Here is a 14,905-nt window from a genome sequence, read left to right as displayed (position 1 = left end):
CGCTTCATTCTTGTTAGCAGTCTGGCCGCCGCATTTTGCACCAGCTGTAGCTTCCGAACCGTCTTCAGAGGTAGCCCTACGTAGAGCGCATTACAGTAATCCAAACGTGAGGTTACCAGAGCATGTACTACAGATGTAAGATCCTCCTTACTCAGGTAGGGACGTAGCTGGGCTACCAATCGAAGTTGGTAGAATGCATTCCGTGCCACCGAGGCTACATGAGCCTCAAGTGACAGGGAAGAGTCTAGAACGACTCCCAGACAACGAACCTGTTCCTTTAGGGGGAGTGTAACCCCATCCAGGACAGGATATGTATCCACCATCTGATTAGAGAAACCATGCACCAATAGCATCTCAGTCTTATCAGGATTGAGTCTCAGTTTGTTAGCTCTCATCCAGTCCATTGTCGCGTCCAGGCAACGGTTCAGCACATTGACCGCCTCACCTGAAGAAAATGAAAAGGAGAAGTAGAGCTGCGTGTCATCAGCGTACTGGTGACAACGCACTCCAAAACTCCAGATGACCGCACCCAACGGCTTCATATAGATGTTAAAAAGCATGGGAGACAAAACCGAACCCTGCGGGACCCCACATTGGAGTACCCACGGTGTCGAGTAATGTTCCCCAAGCACTATCTTCTGGAGACAGCCCGCCAAGTAGGAGCGGAACCACTGCCACGCAGTGCCTCCAACTCCCAACTCCGCAAGCCTCTCCAGAAGGATACCATGGTCGATGGTATCAAAAGCCGCTGAGAGATCAAGGAGAATCAACAGAGTTACACTCCCTCTGTCTCTCTCCCGACATAGATCATCAAACAGGGCGACCAAGGCCGTCTCAGTGCCAAAACCAGGCCTGAAACCCGATTGAAATGGATCTAGATAATCGGTTTCATCCAATAGCGCCTGGAGCTGGACAGCAACCACTCGTTCCAAGCTCTTGCCCAGGAAAGGAACGTTCGCCACTGGTCTGTAGCTGCTGAAATCCTCTGGGTCCAGGGAAGCCTTTTTCAGGAGTGGTCTCACTGCTGCCTCTTTCAGACAACCGGGGACCACTCCCTCTCGCAAGGAGGCATTTATCACTTCCTTGGCCCAGCCAACTGTTCCCTCCTTGCTAGTTTTTATTAGCCAAGAGGGGCAAGGATCTAGTACCGAAGTGGTTGCACGTACCTGTCCAAGCACCTTGTCCACGTCCTCGAACTGAACCGACTGAAACTCATCCAACAAAACATGACAAGACTGTGCTCCAGACACCTCGCTAGGGTTAACTGCTATAAAATGAGAGTCTAGGTCCCGATGGATGCGCAAGATCTTATGCTGGAAGTGCTCAGCAAATTCATTGCAGCGAGCCACCGAAGTATCTGCAGTGTCCTGCAGGCCTAGATGGAGTAGCCCTCGGACGACTCTAAACAGCTCCGCTGGGCGGGAGAGAGATGCCTTAATAGTGGCAGCGAAGTGTTGTTTTTTTGCCGCCCTCACCGCTCCTACATACCGCTTGGTGAAAGCACAAACCAGCGTATAGTTGCATTCGTCGGGAGTTCGTCTCCATCTCCGCTCAAGCCGCCTCCTATCTTGCTTCATCGCTCTCAACTCTGGAGTATACCAAGGAGCTGAATGAGCTCTGCAAAGGAGAGGGCGCGCAGGAGCGATCGTGTCGACAGCCCGGGCCATCTCCGCATTCCACAGATTAGCCAGGGCCTCGACAGGAGCGCCAGTCCTATCAGCCGGAAAATCCCCCAGAGCCCTTTGAAAACCTTCAGGATTCATTAGTCTCCGGGGGCGGACCAATTTAATTGTTAAACATGTGGGTCTCTACAGGGAGCATACAGTGTACTAATTTGAAGCTGTAGTTGGTGGCATGTCTCCCATCTTCTTCTAGAATGACAAGAAATCCCCCTTGCTTCTGGAGATCATTATCTTGTTAATGTCTGGCCCAGCCTAGATGTCTTGGTTTTGCATGGACACTGCATATACCTATAGGATGGGTGGGTGACCCTGCGTATACATTATAGTTAGAATGAAAAGAAGTGTGGGGGGGGAGGCAGTAGACATCTGATACTATGTTCAGAGATGGTATACTTCTGATTGCCAGATGTTGGGGATGGATAAAGGGTATAGCCATCACTGTCATGCCTTGTGAATTTCTAGAGCAGGTATGGGGAATCTGCTGCCTTTCAGATATTAGGCCAATGGCCCATCTAGTGCAGCATCCTGTTCTCACAGTGGCCAGCCAGATGCTTATGGGCAGTCCACAAGCAGGATCTGCACACAGGAGCACTTTCCCCTCCTGTAATTTCTAGCAGTTGCTATTCAGAAGCATGATGCTTCTGACCGTGGAAGCAGACCATAGCCATGAGAGCTACTAGCCATTGCTAGCTTTACCCTCCATGAATGTCTAACCCTCTTTTAAAGCCATCCAAGTTGGTGGCCATCCCTGTCTGCTGTGGGAGTGAATTCCATAATTTACCTATGTGCTGTGTGAAGAAGTACTTTCTTTTGTCTGTCCTGAATCTCCCAACATTCAGCTACATTAGATGTCCATGAGTTCTAGCGTTGAGAGGGAAAAAATATCTCTGTCTGCTTTCTCCATGCCATGCATCATTTGTACACTTCTATCATGTTACTTCTAACTCAACTTTTCTCTAAACTACAAAACCCCAAATGATCCCTCACTGTGAACATTTTGATTGTCCTTTTCTTAACCTTTTCCAACTCTACAATATCTTTTTTTAAGGTAAGGCATCCAGAACTGTACACAGGATTCGAAATGCAGTCATACCATAGATTTGTATAACAGCATTATTTGTATAACTTTTATCATCCCTGACCATTGGGTATGCTGGCTGGGGCCAATGGGACAGTGGCGTAGCTGGGGGGGGTGGAGGTATTTTTGGAGTGTATTTAGAGGGGTAGCAAACTCAGGGACCGCCCCGGGCGGCAAAAGCTCTAGCTACGCCACTGTGAAAGTCCTGCTATGTAGGATGGCAGTCTTTAAGTGGGGGTTGCAGGAAGTCTAGCTTGTGAGATTTCCAGTTATATTTAAGTGAGGGACATGAGAATAAGGACTAGAATATGAAGACAAGAATTTGACAGGATTCAGGATGCAGTTTCACAGGGCAATGTTCAGTGATCTGGTAGCCTCGTTCATCCCATTTCTTCCCCAAATCTACCTTGTTTGTAAGCGAGCCAAATATTTTGGAATAAAAGCAAAACATTCAAAGAGCTTTCTCACACTAAATTGCATTTTTGCTGTAGAAGCTTGAGTTCAAAATATATATTGGGTGTCCTCCTGAGCTGAATAAATGTGTATATATTGAAGTCTTTTTCTATGTTGTATATTATGGCATTGCCCTCTTATTGTTGCATCTGAATTATTAAGCAGATCATATTCATTGTTTTGCTAATGGAATAGAACATCAGAGCGTACATAAACTGGTTTCCACAAGACAAATAGAAGAAACATACAACTTTGTCGTTCTGATCTATATTGTCCTGTTTTGTTAACCGGCAGAGCCCAAAATTGTTTTTGTTTTGTTTATGATTTTGTCTTCCATCACAAAAGAAAAAGGAAATAAAGCTCTAATCGCTGTAGAGAGAGTGACAAGGATAGATGAGGCAGTAGCAATACTCAGCTACCAATACTTGTCAAGATGAGCTCCATCCTAGGCTCATTACTCCAATTAACCTTCCTATTATTAGCTAGCGGGATCCTCTGAAAAGGCGAAAAGGGAAAGGGAGGTGTAGAAAAGGCAAGCTGGGAGTGGTTAAGTGGTGTAGTGGAAACACAAAGTGTTTTGATCAGATCAGAGAGATCTGGATTAATGGAGGTAGTGTGGTGCAGTGGTTAGAGTATTGGACTAAGGCTTGGGCACCTGGGTTCAAATCCATACTGAGTCATGAGACTCACTGGGTGACCTTGTGCCAGTCACGCCTCTCAGCCTAACCTACCTCTAGGAATGGGGGACAAATTTACTTCCACACTTAAAGGAGAACCTACCTAATTTGCACTTTCTGAAACAACGCGCACACTGAAACACAGCCGTCCTTCAAAATTCACACTTCTTCGAATTTTGCAATGCAGTTCTCTAGCCATGAAATGCGTACAAAAATGTATACACTAAGGTAAAGTGTGCATAAAATACATACAGTATATTACTGGAAATAGCATGCATTATATAAGGGAAAACTGCTTTGCACAAATGTGTCTGTTAGGCAAAACTGCATACAAATGTTCATTCATTCATTTATAAAAGTATTTATACTCTCCCACAACATCAGGACAGTGTGCAACAACATGGAAAAAGGATTGGGAAAATGAAAAACTGAGCGAAACCCATCCCCACCTATCTCACAGGATTGCTGTGATGATAAATTGGAGTAGGACAGAACTGTGAATGCTGCCTTGAGCTCCTTGAAGGAAAGGCTGGATATAAATGTAGTGAATAAATAAAATAAATCCCCACTTACCCCTGAAACTCACTGGGTGACTTACTGGGCCACTGCTTATATATCTCAGCTTACCTGCCTTACAGAGTTGTTTTGAGGTTAAAAACATATAATGTTCCTTCAGATCCTTGAAGGATGGGTGGGCTACAAACACAACAACAAACAAACGTATAGGAAAAAGAGAGACTTGCTGAAAGTGCTTCTCAACTGCAGGAGATGAAAACTCCCAGCCCAACATTCAATGTAGGCTGTAGGCAACAGCACTGATGCCATTTTCTGATGAATGCTACAATGACACCTTCTTTCCTGGCAGAGGCAGATATGACTTTGTTAGCTGAATGATGGTGAGAAATCAAAAGAGGTGTTGCTTTCCCCATCACATTTTACTATCACAGGAAGAAGTCCCTTCTTAATATATTACCCTTAACAATTGAGGCCAAGGCTACCTCAAGAATCGCCTGATCCCTTATGCTCTGCCCGATCACTGAGGTCTTTGGGGAAGTCACTGTTATTGATCCTCATGGGTCCGATGCACCGCTTGTCTCCACCAGGAGTTCAATATTGTGTGTTCAATATTGTGGGCCCAGTTTTTTGGAACTCCCTTCCACATGAGGTCAGACAGACCCCCTCCTTGCTGAACTTCTAGCACCTGTTGAAGCCTTTTAAAAATTTCAGCAGGCTTTTTAACTGAATTCTAATGTTATAGTTTTAACTGATTATGTTCATTGTATTGAGTCACCTGTACACCACTTAGAGACAATTATAATTAAATGATATGTAAATTTGTCAAAATATATACATTGTCATGTAGCTGTTAAAGGCCCTTTGGCTGACCCTCTCTTGGGAATGGAGGCATCAACCTCCGTTTCTGTGTAGTAGATAAGATTGCAATGGGATTTTTTTTATTGGCTTTGCTCTACACCTTTTACAGTAGTCCCAAACATAGAACTGGTGATGCTTTTACCATCAGTTTGCTTTCTCTACGTCAGGAAAAGTTTCACCTACTAAACTTCTATATCAGACCGCTGCAAAAGTTATAAGGGCAAGGCCAGCAAAAAGCACCACTGGGCATTAAAACATGATTCATCTATATTTTGCTAAGACAGGCAAGCCCTTTTACTGACTGATCATTGACTGAAAACCAGAAAGAGGAAAACAAGTTGGTAATAAATGGGGCAGTTTTTCTAAACAGAAAGAAGAAAACAGTGAGTTTATCCAATTATTTGTAGTAGCACATTTATCTGATTCATAAATAATCTGGAATCAAGAAAACGCAAGAAGAACCCTCCATACAATTGGGAAGTGTGATAAAGATGGGTCCTCCTGAATCGTGCAAGGATCCTGAAGAAATTCACTGCTCAACACTGGGAAGGCCGGGGACTGAGCAGGCAGGCCAATGCGAATTGGGATGTTGAGGTGGGATAGCTATGTTTGCATATATGTGCAGATCAGATTGTTTGTAATGATGAAATCCCAAGCAGACTGTAAAGAACTGTAAAGCTACAACTCTATACACCAGGGGTGGGCAATATTTGGCTCTTCAGATGTTATTGGACTCCATCATCCATCATCATCATTGATCATGCTGCCGGAGACTGATTGGAGCCAGAATTCAACAGCATCTGGTGTGCCAGGTTCCCCAGTCTTGCTATACACATCTACACAGGAGCGAATACAGTTGAACTACAAGGAGCTTACTTCTGAGTGAGTATTTTATTTATTTATTAGATTTATGTCCCACCCTTTCTCCCAGTAGGAGCCCAGGGCAGCAAATATACATAGAATTGTGCTGTGAAAGAATACCCTAAACAGGATGATTGGGCAACATAATGGCTGAAGGGATTCAGCATAAGCAAGAGCAAAATGATGCACACTGGGTTTAAAAAAAAATACTCCAAAAGTAGCAGCTTTACATATCTGCTAATGAGGTCTAAACTGGCTACAACCTCCCAGGAAAGAAATCTTTTAGAGCACAGTGGAAAGCACATGGAAAATATCAGCTCAACTTGCAATAGCAATGAGGAAGGCAAATCACCGTTAAGGATTATTAGGGAAAGGGACAAAAATAAAGCAGCATAATGCCGTTGTATAAATCTGTGGTATTCCCACCTGGGGGGGGGGATTGATTCAGTTCTCATTTAAAGCTACATGTATCAAATTTGCTCTTTCTGAAACAATGAGAATGAAACACAGCCGCCTTCAAAATTCACACTTAATCCAAATTTTGTAATGTATTATCCAGAAATGTTTATAAAAATACATATATTAGAGGAAAGTGTACCTAAACATTAATATATTAGTGAAAATAACATACAAAATGCATTGTATTAGGTGAAACTGCTTGAAAAAATGTGTACATTAGTCAAAATCGCATACAAAACTGTGTTTATTAGGAGAGATTCACTCTAAAATGCTGAAGAATGTTCATGATGTCTTTTTAAAAATTGCCATTGCTGCAGAAATGTGGAGAACTGAATTTAAGACTGGAAAAATTAGAGAGTGACTTAAGTGAAATTAACAGATGTCTCATCCCTAATTCCCACACTTAGAGTATTGTATGTGGTTCTGTTGCCCAAGTTTTAGGAAAGCAATATGAAATGGGAGAAGGTACAGAAAAGGGTAACAAAAATTACCCACACACACTGCAGGGATCTACTGCAGCATTTTGTTGTTGGTCCCAGCTTGTGTATGCCAATAGCAAACTCAAGTTCTCTGAGCACCAATCTTTATGTAGCCAAAACAGCACCAACCCCCACACAAGTGGGGGATATCACCCATTTTGAGTGAGAGAGATCCAAAGGTTTGCAGAAGTGCAAAAATCTTTAGCGAGGGCTCTAAAGTGGGAGGAACAGCCCAATGAAGACTGAACATGCTCAGTGGCCACAGAATGCTGACTGTTGGAGGAGGTGGGAGAGAAATCCAGGAGTTGGGGGAATGGAATGGAGTATCTTTGAAGGGAGCATGGCTGACTGGAACTCTGAACAGGAGCACACCACACTTGAACATTTTATTGCACTTGTCAATAGCTATTAGCCATGGTACTGTCAACTGCTATATTCACAGGAATATACTAGGTCAACTTGAATTAATAGTTTGATCAATATTTCATAAATTGATTCATACTCCCTATAAATATTTTTCTCTCCAGTGAAATTAGTGAGTGTGATACATGACTAATGTTGAATGCTGAATACTGAATGCTGGATTAAATATTTGATTGTTACCTTCCTATGAAATTTGTCACCTTTGTCCATTGTCCTATAAGGAATGAAAGTAGTCCTATTCCTTAACATCCTGGTGATTATCGGTGTCTTTTAGGAGTAGGGTTGCCAGGTCAGAAGCATCCCAAACCCTGAGATTTTAAGGGCAGGCACTAGTGATGTCACGGGGTGGGGCCTTAGTGATGTCATTAAGCATGATACATTAAGCATCAACCACAGTTGCTTGGAACATACCACTCAAACAAAAAAAATACTTTGATTGGAAATTAAGATAGAAGTTTTAGCTAAATGAGGGTGTTCCCAGGTCCAGATGAAATGACAGGATAATTCCTTCTCACCTGCTTAGGGAACCTGGGTAGAAAACATTTAATCTAGTCTACTTGCTTCTGGCAGGAAGGGTTTAAGTGCCCTCAGGCCAGGCCAGTCACCAGAAAGTCGCCTAGGGCAGATGTACAACATGCATTTAAAGCACATTCAACATACATTTGAAGTACATGAATCCCACCGCAGAATCATAGGAACTGTAGTTTGTTAAGGGTGGTGGGAACTATAACTGTGAGGGGGAAACTACACTTCTCAGGATTCTTTGGGGGAAGTCATGAGCTTTAAATGTGAGGTGGATGTGCTTTAAATGTATTGTGTGGATCTGCATTACTTTATAAACTTTGCCTGAATATAAATCATTTTAATTAATTTTTAAAATGGAAATCAGCTACAAAGTTTGCTTGGTGACCATGAGCTATTCACAATCTCTCAACTTAATCTGCCCCTCAGGGTGAAAACACAGAGGGCAACTATGACCACCTCAAGCAAGAAGGGCACACTTAAAATGTAGAGGAAATAATGATGTACAATCAAAGTGTAAAATCAGATACGTATTGAGACATAACATGAAGAAATATTTATGTAAGCATGAATGTAAAAGATTTTATTATTTACACAACCTATAAAGATATTTATAGTGCAATCCTATGCATAGAATCATAGAATAGTAGAGTTGGAAGGGACCTATAAGGCCATCAAGTCCAACCCCCTGCTCAATGCGGAATCCAAATCAAAGCATTTCTGACAGATGGCTGTCCAGCTGCCTCTTGAATGCCTCCAGTGTTGGAGCCCACTACCTCTCTAGGTAATTGGTTCCATTGTCCTCTGGCTCTAACAGTTAGGAAGTTTTTCCTGATGTTCAGTCGAAATCTGGCTTCCTGCAACTTGAGCCCATTATTCCATGTTTACTCAGAAGCAAGTCCCAATGTATTCAATGGGGATTACTCAAACAGGAAAGTGTGCACAGGACTGCAACCTCAAATAATAAGGAACGTCACTCACCCAACCCAAAATTCAGAATCATGGCACATTAAGTTGTTTTGCAACTGTTTTATACTTGTTCCACGATTACTGGATTTTAAATGGATTTATTTCTTATTGTGAGCTGCCTTGATTTCCAACTCTACCTCACAGGGTTTTTGGAAAGATTTCATATACACACACACTGGAGATGTAAAAACCCCATATAATAATTTATTGTCAAAACCAATTGGTCATTGCAGAACTTTTTTTAAAAAAAATGCACTTGTTTCCTACCAAATAAAAGTAGTGACACCTAAGTAAGCCCTGCCTAATTGATTACAACAACAACAAAAGGATTGGAGGAGAGAAAGATTTCCAACACAATCCTTTGCTATGTTCACTCAAAAGTCACAGTGATTCACAGCACAATCCTAACCATGTCCACATAACCAAGTCTACTCAAAAGGAAGTCCTACTGAATTCTATGGTGTTTACTCCCAGGTATGTGGAATTAGTATTGCAGTTTTTCTTCCAGAAAATTGAGTATAGGATTAAAGCTTCATATTGGAAAGGTTTTCACAACAGGCTATGAATTAGACAAATAAGCTGCCCTCTTCAACAGTCCAGGAAAATTTAAACTTATTTGACTTCTTATAATTAGAAAAGTATAACACATTGTAATGGCATCATATGTTGCAGTATGTACATTTTTTCAAATTTCTGTTCAAAAATTATTTGAAAGATAAAATGTATAATATACTATTTTTGCAAGTAATTAAAAAACCTGCATGTACACTTTTATTATAATCATAATTGAAATTGTTTACTGTGTGTGCATGCCTACCAAGTTCCTGCTATGATCTTCAGTTCTAGATTTTCTGCTATATTATTGTAGAAAGGCAATTTTGCTACTGCTGAAAGTTATACACTCACTCAACTTCTGATGTGCAGACAAGCAGGAAAAGGAAACTGTTTTCAGGATTTGCAATGGCTTCTAGCTATTGCCTAGAGGTAAGCAAATCTCTCATCAATCACAACCCTGACTTCACTTATTGACTAGAAACCTGAAAGGGCAGGGACTTGAGCAGCCAGTACTAACAGAAGTTGTGAAGGTGGGATGGCTCACATTTTGGTGTATATCTCTTGAACCAGATCACCTAGAAACTTTTTTTAAAATGAAAGCCAAGAGTCTGGAGATTGGAGTGACTCACCCAGAGACGACCACCAAAAACCAGAGTCTCCGGGTGAAATCTGGAGACCTGACAACCCTAATTAGCAGACATGTATTGTTTTGCACTGTACATTCCCAAAGGGTGTCTGTTTGAGGATATTATTGCTGGTGTATGTTTTGTTTACAGTGGAAAACTCTCATGTATAGTGTAGTCAGTCAAATTCTGCTAAATTTAGCATTTGGTGGTGAATATTCTGCACTGGGCTAGGTTTCAGTTGCTTCTGCAGAGGCCTTCTGCACCTTGCATGGGTTAATGATCCTATCATGCAAGTTGATATCATACCATCAATCTCCTCAAGACAATGGAAGAAGACCCTTCAGCACTTATGGAATAAGGCATAGACCATCCTCAGCTTGCTTGTGGAATATAGTACAGCAGCCAAGGTATCTGAAGCTGATTCTGTAACCAAGATTGGCAAGTCTGAGAGAAAAGTAATTTCTGTGAAAATAGTTCAAGGGCAAAGCTCAGGGGTTCTACTCATGTCAGCTTCCATCTGTTTCAAAGTAATCTGTTTCTCTTCCTTTTAAACATGGGAAATAGCTATTTGTGCTGTAAACTACTATGCTTTTTTTAACTAACTCCTAAACAGGAGAGGGGATGAGGAGCTACATGTTAAAAATGTATATTAATGCTAATTATTATGAATCAGAAACATTATTTGGTCTCTATGGAAACTGACCAAAAAAACATCCCCACCTCTTTAGAATTGTAGCATCCTGCCAGAGGATGCGTTGTAAAGAATCATTTCCCCTTGTTCACCTATTCTGCAGAGTAACTTTGTTCATTTTTCCTACTGGAGAAATGAATAGAATAAAGCTGGATGTGTGCCATCTGCACATCTAACAGTGGCAGGAACAGAACAGAAGGAAGAAAAGGTATAGCAAAAATGGAAATTATACTAATTAAATCCTAGAAAACAAGAGCAAAACATATCAAGGTGTGACAAAAACAGTTGTGTATTGATGCTATTCTTGAGCAAATTGTTATATAAGAGCAAAAGAGAGAAACTAAAAAAAGCCAGACAGTGTTTCTAGAGGACATTATTAACTGTTTCACTGCTGATCTCCAGTGCAGCTGTGCTCTTCTAGTGAAGGACCATGTATGACATAAATAGGTCTTGAATAACTCCAGATCCTAATTCAGCTTCATTTTTTTCAAGCAGTGGACATCCTAATGTAGGGGGGCTACTTACACATCACCAAAAAAAGAAAGAAAGAAAAGGCAATGCATCAACAAAAAGGCCAATTTGAATAAAATTTGCATATGCTAATTTATACAGATAGATTCAAATTTGGAAATAATTACTACATATAATTCAAATAGAAATATAACACATCTTTCCATAGTGAGGAAGCCTCTAGGTATTACAAGACTTTTGCTGTTTTCAGATGGGGTTCAATTACATGCCAGTAAATTCGGGTTGCTCCTTATTGCTCAGTTGATTGGGAGGCTTTGTGCTACAAACCTGCTTCCCCAAAATTTCAGACATTTTGCATTAATGAAAGTGAAAGGAAAATTAACCGGAGAGTGTAGGATATCATTTGCTGTGATGCAATGTCATCTGCAGCCCCATAGCCAGGATGGGGCAAATGGGTGCACTGTCCCATTAGAGCTGTACTTCCCCCTCTCTCCCAGATTTTTTTTGTTGGAAAATGGTCTTTTTAATCTGTGACATGGCAGAGAATGACAGCTTCGCTGCTGCCTTGTATGCACCTACAGCCCTTTTACATCCCTGGTAATGAGAGACTCCGTTGAGCCATTTTGGACAAAGGTGGTAGTGAAAAAAGTTATGTCAGTAGGCCTCTCTCCCTCCAAACTGCTCTCTGTGGAGCTTGGAAGGGCCAAGGCGATTGTTAAACAGAGGCTAGTGGACATTGACACCCAAGAGCTCTCGGCAGCTGCCCAGGGTCCCTGCTCCCCCCAGTCATTGGACCTATCAGGTCTTCCTTGTAAGGATGGGATGCCCTATCTATGCTGGTTATAAGTTCCCAAGTTTAGGAGGGCATTCTCATTGGCCTGATTCAAAGCTTTACCTTCTAAACTCTTGGAGGGTAGATATAACAAAATCCCAAGCAACAACAGATGCTGTCCCTACAATAATGATGAAGTGGAGTCTATCTTACATGTTCTGTTCAATTGTAGATACTGTGAAGGGGCCAGAAAAGATCTAATATGCCCAATTACGCAGTCCTTCCCAGGCCGCCCCCTTGAGTCTCTTCTGACTGTTCTACTCCAGGGTTCTGATAAGGCAATCACTGTGCAAGTGGCAAAATTCTTGAATCTGGCCATTTTAACCAGACCCTGTAAGATCGTGAATGGCAATTAACTTAATTGGACTGTTCTCTGCTTGTTACAGTTTCTGCTATCAAGCAATTTTATCTTTTAATATTTAATACTATGCTCTGTATTGGTGGTCAGTTGACTGTAAATAAAGATTGCAGTTGTTGACAGCTTCCATTTAAAGAATGTTTTAAGAACAGGAGGAATTTAAGAATAAGACCCTCTGAAAAATTCAGTGAATAAGGCAGGGCGATTGATGTGATGTTCCATACTTTCTGCAAAAACGAGACCAGGAGCAGACTGCGGTACAGATCATGAACTGGTCATATCAAAAATCAGAGTAAAGCTAAAGAAGAACAACAAAGCAATCATAATGCCAAAATACAATTTAAATAACATCCCAGAAGAATATAAAGATCAAATAAGGAACAGGTCTGAGGCTTTCAACTTAGTTAGTTTGTTTATTTATTTATTGTTTATTATTTAATTTGTATCCTGCCCTTCCTCACAGCAGGACCCCAGGGTGGCAACTGAAGTGCTAAAACACTTTAAAACATCATAAAACAGATCTTAAAATACATTAAAACTTTAAAAAAGGATTAAAAACATTGTTAAAAAACATATTAAGCAATTCTAACACAGACACAGACTGGGATAGGTCTCAACCTAAAAGGCTTGTTGAAAGAGGAAAGTCTTCAAAAGGCGCCGAAAAGATAGCAGAGATGGTGCCTGCCTAATATTCAAAGGGAGGGAATTCCACAGGGTAGGCGTTGCCACACTAAAGGTCCATTTCCTATATCGTGCAGAATGAACCTCCTGATAAGATGGTATCTGCAGGAGGCCCTCACCTGCAGAGTGCAGTGATCGACTGGGTATATAAGGAATAAGACGGTCTTTCAGGTATCCTGAAAGTTGACAGAGAACCAGAAGAACTATGGAGTGAAGTAAGAGACATTATCAGGGAAGAATGCAAAAACACAATACCTCTAGTTAAAAAGAGAGAAAGACCTCAGTGGATGACTGAAGAAACTCTTAAAATGGTTAAAGAGAGAAGGAAAATAAAAGTGAGAGGAGATAGAAACACAGTCAGAACCCTAAATGCAACAATATAGCCTAGTACATATGAACAAAGAGAACTATTACAATAGTTATTGCATAGAAATAGGACAACAAAAAGAGTAGAACAAGAGCCCTATTCCAAATTATTAGAGAAATGAAAGGCATATTTAAACCATGAGTAGGGATGTTGAATAATCAACAGGGGAACACACTGACTGACCGAGATAAAATAAAAGGAAGATGGAAGCAATACACTGAAGAACTCTATAAAAAATATGCCAGGATGACAGATTCATTCATGGAGGAACAGTATGAAGAACCACCAGAAATTTTAGAATGTGAGGTGAAAGCTGCTCTTAAAATACTTGGAAGAAACAAATCACCAGGAATAGATGGCATACCAATAGAGTTCCTACAAGCTACTGAGACTGAATCTGTCCAAATTTTGACAAAAATCTGTCAAAACTAATGGCCCACAGACTGGAAGCATTCAATATACATCCCAATTCCAAAGAAAGGGGATCCCAAGGAATGCAGTAATTATCAAACTATTGCCTTAATATCCCATACAAGTAACACAATGCTCAAGATTCTACAACAAAGGCTCTTACCATATATGGAGCGAGAAATGCCAGACGTCCAAGCTGGATTTAGAAAGGGAAGAGGCACCAGAGATCGTATCGCAAACATACGTTGGATAATGGAACGGACGAAGGAATTTCAGAAGAAAATCACCCTGTGCTTTATAGATTACAGCAAAGCCTTTGACTGTGTAGATCATGAAATCTATGGAATGCTTTAAAAGAAATGGGGGTGCCACAGCATCTGATTGTCCTGATGCACAACCTATACTCTGCACAAGAAGCTACTGTAAGGACAGAATATGGAGAAACCAATTGGTTCCCAGTCGGAAAGGGTGTGAGACAGGGGTGTGTTTTATCACCCTATTTGTTTCATCTATATGCAGAACATATCATACGGAAAGCAGGACTGGACCAAGATGAAGGAGGTGTGAAAATTGGAGGGAGAAATATCAATAATTTAAGATATGCAGACGATACCATACTACTAGCAGAAACCAGTAATGAGTTGAAATGAATGCTGATGAAAGTTAAAGAGAAAAGCACAAAAGCAGGACTACAGCTGAACGTTAAAAAGACTAATGACAACAGAAGATTTATGTAACTTTAAAGTTGATAATGAGGACACTGAACTTGTCAAGGATTATCAATACCTCCGCACAGTCATTAACCAAAATGGAGACAATAGTCAAGAAATTAGAAGAAGACTAGGACTGGGGAGGGCTGCTGTGAGAGAACTAGAAAGGTCCTCAAATACAAAGATGTATCACTGAACACTAAAGTCAGGACCATTCAGACCATGG

The sequence above is a fragment of the Rhineura floridana genome, chromosome 3 (assembly GCF_030035675.1).
Source record: "Rhineura floridana isolate rRhiFlo1 chromosome 3, rRhiFlo1.hap2, whole genome shotgun sequence".
NCBI classification, from domain to species: Eukaryota; Metazoa; Chordata; class Lepidosauria; order Squamata; family Rhineuridae; genus Rhineura; species Rhineura floridana.
The sequence above is the reverse complement of the archived record's forward strand: the minus strand, read 5'-3'. Positions refer to the sequence as shown.